Here is a 17,535-nt window from a genome sequence, read left to right as displayed (position 1 = left end):
TATTGGTCAAATCATGACACAATTTGTCTCATAATGGACCATATACATGCAAATGAATCATAAAACATGTTGAACTCTTTTTGTATTTGCAATTAAATCATTTTTTCCCTTTTTGTTACCATTGAAGCTTAACTATTTATTAATGTTCTTTTGCAAGCATATACTGCATCCATATCAAAGAAACTTCTAATGCCATTTCCTTCCTGCTATAGAGCCCAAATGGATCAAAGTTGCAATGACCAAATACGCAAAAGGCAAGTATTTACAAATATTGTTTCTAGTTCTCTTTGGCATCTTTTTTCATATACAAATTGGTTTTCCATGTGTCCATTGTAACTAATTTCATTTTCCACCCATTATCATTTTCAATGCAACAAATACGTTGCGGCTTTGAGCAGCAAAGTAATACATCATAAAAACAAGAAAAACAACTACAAAAAGAAGCAGCAAGGCAAGTCAAACTATGGTAGTCGCTTATTTGCATCTGACACATCTACAATATACACATCAACATTATGTCTTTGTACTTGACACTAGTTTGATTGAATTGTGCACATCGCAAATGCATTGTCTACCATTCCAATATCAATTCAATAATTGAACATCTGCAAAACTCAGAAATTGTTCCATGGCGGTGTCATGGTTGTCTACAACACATTTCTAGAAAAAGCAACAAAAACGCGTCAAATAATGTGTGTCAATTTGGCTGATCAACAAGGATTGATGACAATCACAATGGTTGTTCCAAGTGACCTCATCGAGAAACACAACCAAAATATCTTACTAGGAAAAGGAATTACAGTCACAAATTTCCAGATTTTACCAAAAATGAACTATGATCGTGGCGATTGTGTCTGCATTCTATTGTTAGACAACACAAGCACTGTTGAAAACATCGACACAATTTGTACAAAATATAAATTTGTTCCCAATGCAACAATAAAACAATTGGGATAGAACCATTCCCAATAGGAACAATTGCAGCACTTGTAACAACAACTCAAAAAGTTGGAATGCAATATACATTGCAAATTAGAGACGAAAGCTCTGAAGATGATAAGGCATCGGTAATGTGCTTACCCTTGTGCCACTCACCCATTAGACTTATGCATTTCTGCTTACTATCTATATGCAATGTCAACAATTACATTTTTGGTCCTTTATGTCACAACTACAACTATTTGAGAACTTTGCACCTGTCTACAATGAAATGGAGCAAAAGTTGCAAAATGGAGATATGTCAATTATTCTCTTCAAAAACATAACAAAAATAAAAGACCTCAAGGAAAAAACATTTCGTACAACACAGGCCACATTCATCACACATTTGAACACTGAGATAGAACAAGATCTCAAAAAAATAATCGATAGACAAATCCAAGTAAGTACAAACTCAATAATCTACTTATTTTTCATTACAAATATGTTGACTAGCCTTGTTTTCTAACAGGTGCAAGGAACACTTGTCGTTGCAAATGCATACTCCACACCATTTGAGCATGTATGTGCACTCTAAAATTTCCCAATGTCATCATCTACAATGATAGAAGATATGTCAATATTGTGTGTTAAATGCAAACAAAAAAACCATGTTCTCTTTCTACATTTTATCAATTGCATTATAAGAACTCCTTACAACATCAACTTGTGATGTTGCCTTAGAAACAAACTAGTTCTAAAGCAATTGTGACCTGCATTAGCTCACATTTCTTACCAAGAATATCTGCAAAAAAAAAAAAAACAAAAACAAAAACAAAAAAACATTAACAATTTATATGTTACACAACCTACAAATTCATGGTCTTTTCACTCTAAATGGCAACAATGAGATTTTGGATGTTGACAACAACATCAAGCAAAATAAAATGAGCGAGAGCTTCAACTAGCAAGTTTGTCTTGTCTCCACAAGTATCATATTCACTCTTTGACCTTTAGTTTTTAGTCATATAACATAATTGTTCAATTTTCTAATTATGCAACCATAATAAGCAGTCTGTATTATTTTTCGTCATGCAGGGGTGACCAAAGTTCATATACAATACTCTGTATTATCATAGATCTTAAGCGCCAATGTTGAAAGAAGAATGAACATTACTATGTTCATTCACAAAAACATTTATACTTCAAAAACACTCATGTCAAAGAGAAGAATTCCCTTTTTGTGGATAGTAATATTACTATAACAATATCTTTACTTTTTAAATTGCATGCATGTTTCTGAAACTCTGTCTGTAATTCTTTGTTTCGTGTTATGCTCTAATTTCACTTTTTGTTAATCTGAAAAATTAACTATTGTAGCCATTCACACGTAATTCTATTTAGTCAAAGCATTGTGATTTGTTGAATTGTGCTTGTGCATTAACAAGAAACTTACAAATCTTTGCTATACTCTATAAAATTAAAAAAAGAAAAATCAGATCGTTACATTCACATTGTTCCTTTCTGCATTCTATTTTCACAGTAGTTGTTTCAATGCCCCCACCCTGTATTTACATCATTGTAAGCAGTAGTCCCTTTCACCTACTTTAGTGGTCACTTGTTGAATGTTAATAATCTTATCTATATGCAAAATTTACTAGAACAAATTGACATGATTTCAGGACATTTGTAATTTACATTCAGTAAATCATGGAAATGGTGAGTGTTCATGTTTATCTATCATACAAAGTAAATGTTTTGAAAATTGTCATCTTCAAGTAAATATTGCATATAGGACCTATGTGAAATTTTTAGTATCATGTTATACTTTAATTTCACTTTTTGTTATCTTGAAAAGTTAATTATTGTAGTCATTAACAAAAAACTTATATATCAAGCTTTCTTTGAAGTAATTAGAATGCAAATTTCTAATATACTCCATAAATATATAATGTTGTCTTTTGTACTTATTTCTCTATTAAAAAAATTTTATACTATATATTTGTAAACATACTTATATCTATATCTTTAAAGTTTAATAACCTAATATACTCCATAAATATATAATGTTGTCTTTGGTACTTATTTCCCTATTAAAATTTCTTTATACTATATATTTGTATACTTACTAAATATCTTTAAAGTTGATATTTAAAGTTTAATAATTAAACACAGCAACAAGGAACGCTAACTATATGACGTGGTTTACTATTAATTTTAATTTAAAAAATTGTATATTCACTTTACTATTAATTTTAATTTAAAAAATTGTATATTCACTCAAATTGAGTGAAAGCCCAAAGGTGTAAATAAAACATCTAAATCATCCCAGCGATAATGTTGGAGTTATTCTTCTAGGCTTCCTTTATCACTTCATTAGTTGATTAATTGCACTTCCACCTGGCAAATAATGAATAATATATAATAAGTTTGCGTATGATATAAGCTGGTTTTTGTGACAAAAAAGAAATTCCACATAAAGTAAACCTTCCCATTGGGAATGAAAAAGAAATGCCAATAATATTTAATATAAGCTTGCTTTGGGAATGAAAAAGAAATGCCACATAAAGTAAAAAAGGGTAAAAGGGTATGTATTAGCTTATGATCTAAGCTTGCTTTGTGAATGAAAATAGAAATTCCACACAAAGTAAAAGGGTAGGTATAAAGAAAATATGAAAGGGTATGGTTGAAAATATGAGAATATGCGGGATGTTTTAAAATACAAGTATGGAAATGGAGAGGAGAGGAAAGGGTATGTTAAAAAATATGAGAATCTTTTGGAAATATGTTGGATTCATTAAATTATATAGATGGAAATGAAAAGTAATTAAAGATATAATTTATATTGATAATTTTTTATTTAAAATAAAAATAAATATATATGAGATTTTTTTTAAATATATTAAATATTTTAAAATTTTAAGCATGAAAATAAAATGTAATTAAAAATATTATATTTAGGTTGATAAATTTTTTAGAAATTGAAATTTAAGAAAGAAAAAAATTATGATATTTATTATAGAAGAAGATTTATTTTTATTTACTTTAAAGTAAGTGTTCTGTTTAAATTAAAAATAAGATGTGTGGTTAAAGGGAAATTTATTATCATCATTATTATTTTGAAAAGGAAGAAAAAACAATTACATTATTTTTGGTTTGGCTAATTACACTAAAGATGTTTTCTTTATGGGATTAGTTAGGTAAACATTGTTCACCCCAACCCATTTTCATTTTTCATTTTCGTACTTCTGTCTACTGGAAATTTGACATGTGTAAAGTGTTGGTGAGCCATTTGCGCCTCGCTAGACATTCGCCACATACAAAATTCGACTCATTTACTTTTCCAGAGGGAGTATGGTTGCCTTCAAGCTCATAGTAGATTCACAGGTTCAATTGTCATCCATTTTATTCGACTATGGTTTACTTTTTTGGAGGAAGTGTTGTTGTGGGCTCGCAACGGGCTCACAGGTGATTGGTTCATTGTCGAAGACAACAAGCTCTCAAGTTTTGATTGGTGCTCGACTATCTTACGCCTCTGCTTGTTCCAGGAATTCCATGAAGATGGAGTGTACGCTGAAGACCTACTATGGCACAAGGACAAATGGTGATACAACTCACAGAGGCTTTAGCATTGGAGAAGCGCACTTTTTGGCCTCAAAAAACTACACTGTCTTAAGTTGGATAGGTGGGGATCTTCCCCTATTCCTCCCCAACCATCTTAATGTTATTTTCAATTTGTTGGTGCATTACGCATGCGTTTCTCACTAGTTATTTTAGTATTTCAAATATATTTAGGAACCAGGAGGAGGTATCAGCTAAAATTGTGGGGAGAGTGAGGGATTTTTTATCAAATTGATCCGAAGTCTAGGGAATCTTTGAAGAGGGAGGCATCATTAAAAGTGTATTCAAAGAAAATGTTCCCCAAAAAATAAAATTGGAGCACACTAATAACTAAAAGAGCAAATAAAAGCGCTGCAATTAAAATTGCAGAAAAGAAAATTGGACCAAACTGATTAGCATTTAAAAAAACAAACAAAAACGTTGGAATTAAAATCTCAACTATTAGAAGAGTAAATACGATAACCAAAGGAGCAATTTAATATATCTGTGTGCAAATAAAAATGCTGGAAATTACAATAAAGAAAAGATAATTTTAATATATCCATGCACCAAGTAAGAGAGCAAACATTAAGGTAAGAGGGCAGAAATTAAGAGCACACCATCACTGTTAGAGCATCAATTGAAAAGCATGGGATATCTAACACTCAAAGTGTCCAACTTTTATGGCCAATTAGAACAACAATTGTTGCTCTTAATAAACGAGTTAGGATAATGATCAGGCGCTCAGAATTATGCTCAAAAATAAAAGTGTCAGAATCTTGTCAAACTCAGCTTCAAATTGAAGAGCTCATCATTCTTAATCCAACGGTGCTAACGACACTCAAATCTGAGCTCATATGCAGAAGTTAGAGCAAGTCAAATTTCAGGTTTGACTTGGAAACGTGGCAAGATTGGATGACATGGAAAAGGTCCCAGCGAATGGGGAAGCGCCAAGTGGTAGGTTGCCACTGGGTCCCGCATATCACATATCAGGAAAAACAGAGGACGCGGGTTAAGAATTGCCCCCCGGCAGGTTGGGTTGTGATTTGTGATAATCGCAATCGTGTATCGCACCCAAAACCCCATTGTTATTTTGTTACCATGGATAAAGTTCCGATTGCGATAGACTACCCGAACGCAATACTCTTATGTGTTGCAATTTGATGTCCCAGCGGTCCGTCATATCGTCGATTATGTTCTTGCACCAATTGTCGATTTCGATGAGCTATAAGACCCCAGACATGGGATTTTATATGTCACAGTTTAAGTTCTCGTCAGGTCCGCCGATATCGCATCGCAGTGTTCCGCCGTGTTAACAAGACCTTTGGCCGCTAAACTTTGTCGATTGCAATGAGCGATGGATTCTGGACACGGGATTTTATATGTTACAGTGAAATATCCCCGGTGGGTCCGCGATATCGTAATCGCAATGTTTTGTTGTGTTAACAAGACCATAAGAGCCTACAGCACTTGCTGATTACGATTTGCGATATGGCCAATAGGATATAGCCCGCCGTGCGGCGAATTTCTCACTCTGTTAGCAGATTTTGGAGCAGAAATGGTCTTTTTGGTCGGTTTTGGAGCAATATTATGAAACCAGCTCACAAAAATATAGAATGAGAGATAAACGCCTTAGAATTCAGTCTCTTCGAGGGGGCAACCTCCTTTACATTACACAAATGAACAATTCTTAGATGATACAAATGACAAGACCTCCTTTCTATAGATAGGAGTCTAAGGGGTCATAATATAATCAGAGCTAACATAACAATAATAATGTAAAGGCACAATAATAACAATAGTGGGCTTTTATGGGGCACAATAATAACAATATGGGGACTATATGGGCACAACAATATAATAAGGGGGTTGTACTAATAACAATAAGGGGTTACACTAGTAATATAGGGACCTAACATACCCCTCTCTTTCAAAAAGTGTTGTCCTCAACGCTTGAGTAGTTCTTGATGCTTCTGTATAAAAATTTTGTCCTCCCATGTGGAATCTTCAGTGGTAAAGTTCTTCCATTTGATGAGATACATTGAAATTGATTGATTTCGTAGATTTCGGGTTCTTGTTTCCGTGACTGCTCCAAGTTCCAATATGATTTTTCCTTCCTCGTCAAGTTCTGGCAATATTGTTTGAACTTGGATCTTTTGCAACTTTTGAATGAGTAGCCACACTTCTTCGTCCTTCTTCCATTCATCCCTTGCTTCGTTTATCCAATCTGGTTGGATAATAGAAATAGCACAAAACGATGCTTCAATGTCCTCATCCTTTCTTGAGAGTGCATCTACAACAACATTTTGCTTCCCTTTTTTGTAGATGATTTCAATGTCATAACCCAACATATTTGTGACCCATTTTTTATGTTCTTCTAAAGATAATATTTTTTTCTAAAAAATATTTAAGACTATCATGATCCATTTTTACTTTGAAGTGTCTTCCCATTAGGTAAGGTCGTCATTTCTTAAGTGCATGTAGTATTGCCAACATTTCCTTCTCATAAATAGCTTGCTTGAGATGTAGCCGTAAAAATACCCAATCGCCTACATCAAAACTTCTTTCACTGTGATGCTGATATCCCTGTTGTTTCATTCAATTCTATACCAAAGTGGCATTATCCTTTAAATGTTGGAGAACTTGTTGTTGATGCTCGATGTGATCTTTCACTGCTTGAATCTTTTTCTTCTTGATATGTCCTTCTATCTTGAGAGTTTGAGGAGTGGTAATTTCTTCCAATGCATTACAAGATATGGTCGGATTCATTTCTTGATGCTCGATGTGATCTTTCACTTCTTGAACATGTTTCTTCTTGATATGTCCTTATATCTTGATAGTTTGAGGAGTGGTAATTCTAGCCAATGCATTACAAGATACAGTCGGATTCATTTATTCTTTCTCAATGTGATCTTTCACTTCTTGATATGTCCTTCTATCTTGAGAGTTTGAGGAGTGGTAGTTCTTGCCAATGTTTTACAAGATATGATTGGATTCATTTCTTCTTTCTCTAGGGTTGGCTCCTGGTGTAAATCTTATTCTTTTGATGTTTCTTGATCATTTTCTTCCTCCTCTTCACAATCTATGTAAATTAATTTCTTCTCAGCACACATATGACCTTTAATGTATTTTCTATCACAATTGTAACAAAGCCCTTTTGCTCATTTTTCTTCCAATTGTTGTGGTGTCAACCTTGTAGGTTATGGAAGGCTAGGAGAAACAACACTTCCATCTTTATAGTTGTGAGGGGTAGACTTCCTTGTTGCCATAATTTTGCTTTCCACTTTTCTTGCCAACCTGTATGCCTTCTCCAATGAATCAAATTCTCAAAGGCAAACCTCATGTTGGATGTTATCTTTTAAAGTCTCAATGAAGACATCAATCCTCTGCTTCTTTGGAATATCATTTACCCTTATATTCAATTTTTGGAATTCCTCAATTTGCTCTGCCATTGAACCCTTTTGTCTGAGATTTATCAATTGGCTAAAGAAGGTGTTTCTCTTTGTATCCTCATAATGTGCTATCATTTCTTCCGTAAAAATTGACCGAGTGACAAGTGCTTTACGAGAACAAAGCCCTTTATACCATAAAAATTGATTAGGTTCTAAATATAAAGATGCAATATGTACCTTTTGTAACAGTTTCACCTCATGTAGATTAAAATATGCCTCCATCTGTAGTATCTAATTTACCAGATCATTACCATCAAACTTCCTCATATCATTTTTTCTTGATTTTAGGAGCTCGATCTTGAAATGACTATAACTCCGTAATTTTGGATCTTTAAGTTCTATAATTTAGGCCTGTTATATCTCTCTGAGTCCTCTTTCTAACCCCTCAAGTCGGATCACAATTAGATTCCCGAAGAAAGAGTTATGCCCAATCTCTCGCGATGACCTAATTATAGAATGGTTCAGTAGAGATAACTTGTACGAAATTCCACATGTCACTGTTTCGACCTTCGAACCTGAAACTGATATACAAAAAACTACAGTCTGTCCTCTTTTTGTAACTTCTTACGAAGTTTCAATCTGATGCTTAGAGAGAGTTATGACGATTTTCCTGAGGTCACCTGTGTGGTATGTAATTCGAGAGCCTGCAAAAACCCTAAATGTCCTGGACTATATCTCCAAAAATATAGCGAAACAAGATCTGAAATTCGGGCCTAAATTTCACCAATTGTTCAGCTCAAATGGGTTTTAGTTTTAGATTTTGAGACTTCGTAGAAAAACAATTATAGCAAAAATTCCACAATGACTTGTTTGAGATGGAATTATGGAGCTTGAAAAAACCCTAACTTCCTCAAATCAAATCTCCGGAAATATAGCGAGACGAACTGAAATTCAGACCCGAGGTTCAGTGAGATGTAGTCTCAAATGGGTTTTTTGTTAGCTTCTGAAACATCGCAGAAAAAACTTTGTAGCAAAAATTCCACGATGACCTGTTTGGAGCAGCAAAACCCTAGAATCCAAAGCTCTGATACCAAATGTTATGAAACCAGCTCACAAAAAGATAGAAAATATAGATCAACGACTTAGAATTCAACCTCTTCGAGGGGGCAACCTCCTTTACATTACACAAATGAAAAATTCTTGGATGATACAAATGACAGGACCTCTTTTCTATATATAGAAGTCTAAGGGGTCATAATATAATTAGAGCCGACATAACAATAATAATGTAAGGGCACAATAATAACAATAGTGGGCTTCGATGGGGAATAATAATAACAATATGGGGACTACATGGACACAAAAATATAATAAGGGGGTTGTACTAATAACAATAAGGGGTTACACTAGTATTAGAGGGACCTAACAAGCAATTTGTGGAACAAATAGTGGAAGGACTAGGAGAAGTCATAACTTTTTCAGTTCTTATCCAAATTGGATGCAAAAAGAGGCTAGATAGCCATTTTTTAGTATGTTGAACTCATTGAGACAGGTTTCAAAGAAAATTGAGTATGGTGAACACAATTTTGTTGTAAATTGAGAATAATAGAGGAGCCCAAGCCATTTGAAGTTGGACCAAGGAGATGTAGCCCAGGAGGGGTGAACCCCTTTATCATGTGCTTGATGTGTGTTGTATTTTGATGTTCTTTGTTGTTATTTTGTTGTTGGTTAGCATATATTTTTATGTTAAATTGTTTATAACATTTACATAAGAAACTCGCATAGGAATCAGTTAATTAAGCAAAAGTATTGAATCTTTAAGCACTTGATAAACATCTTGGATTTTATTTTGAATGATGAATTAGCACATTACTAATCTACTCCATTTCAGATCAGATAGGAAATGCAACTGGCACTTAGGAAATGCAACTGCCACTTAATCAATGAGTTACGATTATTTCGTAATCCCATCAAATCCTAAATAATTTTAAAAATGAAGAAAGGTGTTGGTTTCGTTGATTAGAGGCTTTTATAGATTTTGGGTTTGGCTGCTCTTTTTTTCCGTAAAGTTTGATGGATTAAAAGTGGTTTTATCAATGAACTATGTTTTTTTCTTAAAATGAGAACTTTCAAACATATTTTATAAGGATTGTTTCTTTATAAGATGTTATTAAGTTGAGGTTTAATCTTAACGGGATCACTTTCTCTCATATTATTTACATTGATGGGCAGTTTTATTGAGAAATTCAAAATAAGTGATTAAGAACTCCACGTTTAATATTTGACATTGTTAGAAAATATATATTTTAAAACTCTTACGCAAACACATGAATATTGTTAATTAAAAATATCAAACTCTTAAATTTAAATTTTTATTTAAATTTATAAATATTTAATATCATAAAGAATATTATTGATTAAAAATATCATACTCTTAAATCTATATTTTTATGCAATTTTATAAATGTTTTATTTGTTTTGAAAAAGGAATTCTTAAATCTATATTTTTATTCAAATTTATATATGCTTATTTTTAATATATATATATATAAATATAAATTAATTATTATTTTTTTGGTCCAAAAACTAATGTGTATAGATGGTTATAAATATGTTCTATATGAGAAATACATGTTTAAGTAATTGAATAATATTATTAAAAACAATTATATGATTGGGTACAAATATTGATGATTATTTTATTTAATTTAATATTATTTTAAAATTAAAAAAAATATTAAAATTTAAAGAATTTATTTAAAAATAATTGAAGAATTAATAAACATAAATATAATATAACATTTTCAAATAAAAATATAATTCTTAGGTCCATATATAGTCTTTTCATTTGCATTTCATGCGTGCTATAAAAGAAGTAGTCTGAAAACATTTTTAAACTAGCAATTGCACCAAGAGTTGCAAAGGAATGTTGATAGGAGGATTGGGGAATATGGAAGACAATAATGAAGTGAAATATATGGACAATGAAATACAATACGAGGTGTACAAGACTTGGACAAAGATCAGGAGGAGATTGTGTGGGATTTGGAATTGATTAGCCACCTACCAGGGTTCAGTTGTTCCACGTGTCTAATTCTGATTCAATGGAGGTAAACGAAAATGAGACTTTGTAATTGTATTCATCATTTTTTTTTCTCTATTTTCTGCACCAAAGATCACCACTTGTTCAAATTCTTTGTTCTTCTCCAAACTATATTATTATTGTTGCAGTTATGGATATAGTCTAATATGCACTAGAGATTGTGATAAGATATGATAAGATTTCAGAGACTTTGAAGCTCGAGCATGCATATCTGACTTGGATGTATCAAATTTGAGAATATTGAAGCTGGAGATATGAAGTTTGCAACTTCGATGTGCATATTAGGCCTGCTAATAATAACCAAATATTATATCCATTACATAGTATTTGTTTATTATCTTTCTTGATGTATTGTCTCTATAAATTCAAGAGAGAAATAAATTCAAGAGACCATAAGGGAAGGAATTTATTATACCAGTTAAGCCATTCCTACATGTTTGAAAAAATTGAAGAGAGGCCTTGATCTCGCAACCATTGCCCATCCGTTATTTGCACATTGGGGTAGTCAACAATAGCAGTGGGCTTGATCTCGCAACTAATGGTGATCTACTTGGATCCATAGTAGACAGCCATGTCGAGTGAAGGCACAACCATTTCAATAACATTACCTATCACTCTTCCTACTACAAGGGGATCTATGGAACGAGCCATTGCAGCAGAGATGAATCCCAATTTTCTTCACTACTTTATTCATCTGCATAATTATTGAATCATAAACAACAAGAAGTGTTGAATTTTTATTAGAAGAAATACATTTGAGATACTTATATACATTGACTTTCAAAATTTATATTTATGTCAGCAAACCAAACATATATCTTATGGACGGAATGCCTGTACATCATCAAAAGACGCTTAGTATAGTAACTCGATATTCACTGGAAATAACCCTACATTCCATGCAAAAAAATCTCAATATTAACAAGCTCTATTGGCACAAATCAAACACAACAAATACCTGAACTTACCTAAATTATTTAAACCAAGCTTTAATTGTTCATAGGCTCAAAAAATCATATTTTATGAAAAAACGAGCAACTATCTGATGCTTGAAATGCCAAATACTTTGGATATTACTATATTGATCTGATAATTACTGGAAAATGTCACAACAAGTTAAAATTACTTGCGAAAAATATTCAAGGCTTGTTTAAAACCCAAAAAAAGAGTAGCGGAACAAACAAAAAAATAAACAAAACTTTAATTCCACCGATACTCCAAACAAAAATCAAACCCCAATGTGTAAAACAAGGCAACTAGAGAACTTATCAGTCACAGGGTCGCTACTCGAAGGGAGGGTGGGGAGTGATTTTGTTAATTCACTTATCCATTTTCAAATCAATGATTTTTCTTCTACACTTTCTATTGTGATGTATGCACCCCACACAAGTTTCAGAGCTATTGGAATACCCTGCTTTTTAGCTACTTCGGATGCCTCAATCAAATGAGGCAAAGAAATTAAATAGAGCAGAAGGGAAGGAATTTTGGGTACTAGTGAAGCTATTCCTTCATGTTTGCATAAATTGAAGAGAGGGCTTGATCTCGCAGCCAATGTCCACCTGCTATTTGCACATTGGGGAAGTCACTTGTAGCAGAGGGCTTGATCTCGCAGCCAGTGGTGACCTACTTGGATCCATAGTAGACGACCATGTCCATTGAAGGCACGAACATGTCAACAACATTTCCTATCACTCTTCTTACTACTAAGGGAACTGTGGAACGATTCATTGCAACAGAGATGAATCCCAATTTTCTTCCTTCTCACCTTCCTCTCAACAAAATTCAAAGTCAAAGTCGATTCAAGTTAAGTGGTGAATGTAGCACAAGGTGTCTTATGGCATGGTATGTAAATTATTTGAATGAGTTGGCTCAACACATCACCTACCACATGTGTAATAATGAGATGAATAATATACTATGGATTAGACCCACTCTAGAGTATATAATAATTTTGCATTATCATAGTTTGGCAAAATACAATATCATTTACTATGATTTAGTAATATTACAACTTCATAGTGTATTTTCAAAGGAATTGTTTAAATTTTTCGTATTTAATACAATTATAATGTGTAACTTTGGACTCTTTTCAAATAAATTGTTTAAACCTCTTTAATGGAGATAGAGTTATATATGATTAGAATTGAATAGATGACAATAAAGAATGCATCTATTTAATTAAAAATCAATTTAATAAGAAATTCAATTATCCACTCATAGTTGATGCCATATAAAAAGGGAATTATCTACTCATTTTTATTGGATCAGTTAATTCACAAGAACCAAATGGAATTGAAGTGTGTTAGGAGAAATGCAATTGATTATGTACATTGTTTAAAAAGATTGGAAAAAGTAGTACGCTAACGCATCATTTCATCCTATCTAGGAGGGAAAGGCAGGGGATGATCATGTAATGATCCTAAATAGGGAATACAAGTGATAACAGCAAATATTCTATGCAGCAAAATACAAAAATGATATATTCATCAAGCACCCACAAAAAAATTGCAAATGAAGAACTTCTAAGTCATTTTATTATATTTTTGCAAGCCAAATACAATAGATAGTGGAATGGTACACCTGCGCTTGTCTCAATGGACAAGCAGGACCAAACCCAGGTAGGAAAATGGCTGAGTTGAAGGTTGCCCAACTGATGCACTGATCCGAATTTAAACAGGAACGCAAAAAATTACAGAGATAACCATAAACACAGAGATGTAGCAGAAATAATACTTCATTTCATTACTGTAAAATACTGAAATATGCTTACAAATAGAAATGGAAATAAACTAGCTAGGGCGATGGTAGATTATCTCTGAGAAGAGATGTGGCGGCTACATGCCTCTGAACTGTGTTACAATGAGACTCGAAGGCCTATTTATTGTCGAGAAACAATGGAAAACCCTTAACATCCCAAATCCTAACCCTAGAAGATGAAACGCCAAATTGTGGGCCCCGTTTGGGAAAATTGGTACATCAATTTCCTGGGGTCGTAACTTTGGCACCCAATCTCTGTTTGACGCGTACAATAGCTCGTTAGAAAGATATATTCGAGAACTATAATTTTGAGAAGAAAAACATTGGACCATGGGCCTGTTTTGCTCCTAGATTTCCCAAAAAAAGTCGTTTAGGGCCTCAAAACGACTCCGGAAGTTCAAGACCCGAAAAACTGCTAAAAATAGTAAATTGTGCTGCAAATATGAAAACTGAAAAACTGATAGAGAGAATTGTGGGGGGTCCAAGTGGGATAGGTGGGTGGCCACCAACATCCACCTGGATCATTCCTCCCCCCTTAGGAAGCAATGGTCCCCATTGCATTGATTTCCTCCATGAGATGAGGAAGTTGTTGTTGAACTTGGTCCCTGGAGAGTTGTTCTGCAATCTCTAATGTGTCCAGTAATGGTGGGATGCATGGTCAACGACTATCCACATTGAAAATTCGGTGCAAGCGAAGGAATGGGGAAATGTTGTGCTCCAAAGCATTGTTCCCCACAGCCTTGGTATTGCTGTAAGGACCATGTCGGAGTGGTCTGAGCTTCTGATGGGATATTGTAAGGCGTTATTTATGCAGATGTAACCAAACTTTGTCGCCCACCTGAAACTTGTGTGGTACCCCTGTGGGTGAGGAGAAGTTGTTCCTGTATTCTGTCATGACCATATCCCTTTGCTATTGTTGTTTTATGGAGGAACCCTTCACGGGGGTCATGGATGTGGTGACGATCTTCCCCTTACTTTGGGAGTGAACCAGAAAAAAAATGAATTTCCTAGTCTGGGAGATGAGCTTGCTGCCTTTCTCAGTAGAGATCAAAGAGGTGGCGGTAGGTGGGGCTACCTCCAGTATCTTGTATAATGAATTACCCAAAGTAATAATAACAGCTTGAGGCCTTGACTCATACACAGCATGTTTCCTCCATAAGTATGGTTGGCCTAATAGTACATCACAAACATCCAGAGGTGCAACATCACACAATACCTCATTTGTGAAGGGCTCGATACTATAGGGAAGGCGGCACTGTTGGCGAACTTTGAGATCTCGTCCTTCATGAAGCCACCCAATATTGTACGACTATGGGTGTGGTGTAGTCGGTAGGCCCAACCGCTTCATGACCTCTGCCGAAATGAGGTTCTTTTGGTTGCCACTTGTTAGACTCCGTCTTGTATGTTAGTGTGAGATTGATTCTTCTTCAAAACCCTGTTTTGAAGAAGAAATCATTAAATGTTTTTTTTAAAATATGTATCAAATTCCTCTTCAAATGGCAGTGGTTTCATCAACTCCTATCCCTGCAAGCAAACAAAGAAAAAGCCTCTCATCATATCGATTTGCAATGATGCTGGTGACATGCTTGTCAATCCTGGCTGTGGACTTCAAAATATTTCCTAGGCGATTTGCTAAGACAGAAACGTATGGTACAGGATTAATGAATCTCGGGGTTGGATCTTTTGCAGTTGCAAATGCACTAGTTTCAAAACAGGCACGTAACATTGATTCGGTGTCCATGTTTGGGAATATGGTGTACACTGGAATTTCTTTTTCACTCTTGTAGCAGTGGCCATTGTGACATTAATAATCAATATTCATCCCCAATACTATGGCTTCTTTGGATGTGCAATTCTCAAAGTTTATCAATCAGTCCTGTTGTGTGGATTAAATCGTTGCCTCATTTCAGATCAAAAGGGTGCAAATATCATTAGTCTGAACAAAGAGGGCATCTTCACTTTATTTGGATATTGGGGCTTATACCTTGTCAGTGTCAACTTAGGTTATCATCTCTTCTTCCTAAAGAAACCCATTAGTTCTAGAGTAGCTTCAATTGGAGGGAAATCAAGTATTGCAATCGAAGTTTGGCTGCTTGACGGTTTCCTTTGGGTGCTAACAATATTTTTGGATAAGTTTGTAGAGAAAAATTTCTCGTCGCATGTGCAATTTTGCATATGTAACTTTTGTTCTGGCACAAAACTTTGAGGTTCTTGGGATGCTTATGCTCTCAGATTTGGTCCCCACAAGAAAATCATTGGTCCTTGAGGAAGTCTTTGATCAGAATGTGCTTGTGACTTTCCTCCTGGAAAATATATTAACGGGCCTTGTAAATGTGTCGATGACTACTGTTTTTGTTTCTCCATTCCTAGCCTACTGCATTTTGCTTTTATATGCAGTGGTTTTGATTTCAGGGGTCGCTGTTCTCCAGGAATCTGTGCTTTAGATTTGATTTGATGGACAGAGGAGATAGATCATAAAAGCCTGTGCGTGGGTGGCTCTCTTTCCTTTTTCTGGATCTTCTTTTCAAGTTCCATTGAGCGCTGAATGTTTCTGGTTATGTAGGGACAAAAGTATCCGCTGGTATCATCAGTGGACGTGAGCGCCCCAAATGCAAATGATGTAAACATTGGTTAATCTATTGTTTCAGTTTTTGGTATTTCGGATACTTTGTGTCAAGGTGCAGAGTACCTATGAAGGTTTGCAGGTGGAATCACAGTTATGGACAATTGCTTGTTTCGGCTTGGAAACGATCCTGTAAAGATGATAAAGGATGTTAAGCGTGCAATAGATGATGGTGAAGGATGTCGGGTCTTTGGTGTTCTGGATGTTCAAAGGGTCGCTGGAAATTTCCACATTTCGGTGCATGGCTTGAATATTATTGTTGCTCAACAGATATTCGAGGGTGCAAATCATGTTAATGTGAGCCATGTAATTCATGATCTATCATTTAGGCTCAAATACCCTGGAATACACAATCCACTTGATGATATTGTCCGCATTCTTCGCGATGCAAGTGGCACCTTCAAATATTACATCAAGATTGTTCCCACTGAATACAGATATCTGTCAAAGGAAGTATTGCCAACAAATCAATTTTCTGTAACAGAATACTTTGTGGCAATGAAGGATTCTGACCGGAGCTGGCCAGCTGTCTATTTTTTGTATGATCTTTCTCCTATCACTGTTACCATCAGGGAGGAAAAGCGTAGTTTCACTCACTTTATTACGCGTCTTTGTGCTGTTCTTGGGGGCACTTTTGCTCTGACAGGAATGCTGGATCGATGGATGTATCGTCTTATTGAAGCTGCAACTCGCAAATCTTCGAGTCTTGGAATATTCTGAGATTTTTCAATGGAGCAATTTTGACTGAGAATTCTAAACCCAGTGACGTTCTTATCGAAGCTGGAAACAAATGGAAGATCGTGGAGTTTTTCATCTTTGTCATTTGACCCTTTTCTGGCTCATGAATATGGCCCACGAGCGCTATTCAAACGGAGCCAAAACAGCAGAAGATATAGGATTCGATTCCTATTTCAAGACTTCAGTTAATGATTCAACAGGATCTGCGCTCCATGTGTCGGCCATCAGAGGATTTTTAGGGAGACGCTGTTTTATTTTAGAATAGAGGAAACGCTCTTTGCCATTTTTATAATTGCAGATGAAACAGCGCCCCTGTTTTGGGGTCGATTTGTTTTTCCCTTAGCAGCATTTTATTTATGGTATTAAAAATTCATTTGTAGAGGGGGAGGGAGAGTAAGAGAGAG

The 17,535-nt window shown here is 34.7% G+C and overlaps 2 pseudogenes; both read left to right on the top strand.

Annotated features, from left to right (window-relative positions):
* The first annotated feature begins 15,245 nt into the window (after positions 1–15,245).
* LOC149159687 (uncharacterized protein At4g17910 pseudogene) lies at positions 15,246–16,214 on the top strand (annotated as a pseudogene).
* A 275-nt stretch (positions 16,215–16,489) lies between these two features.
* On the top strand, positions 16,490–17,191 carry LOC149159686 (uncharacterized; annotated as a pseudogene).
* Positions 17,192–17,535: the final 344 nt, after the last annotated feature.

The sequence above is a fragment of the Pinus tabuliformis genome, chromosome 5_2 (assembly GCF_031772625.1).
Source record: "Pinus tabuliformis cultivar Carrire ecotype Pingquan chromosome 5_2, CPIR1, whole genome shotgun sequence".
In the NCBI taxonomy this organism is placed as follows: domain Eukaryota; kingdom Viridiplantae; phylum Streptophyta; class Pinopsida; order Pinales; family Pinaceae; genus Pinus; species Pinus tabuliformis.
The sequence above is the reverse complement of the archived record's forward strand: the minus strand, read 5'-3'. Positions and strand labels throughout refer to the sequence as shown.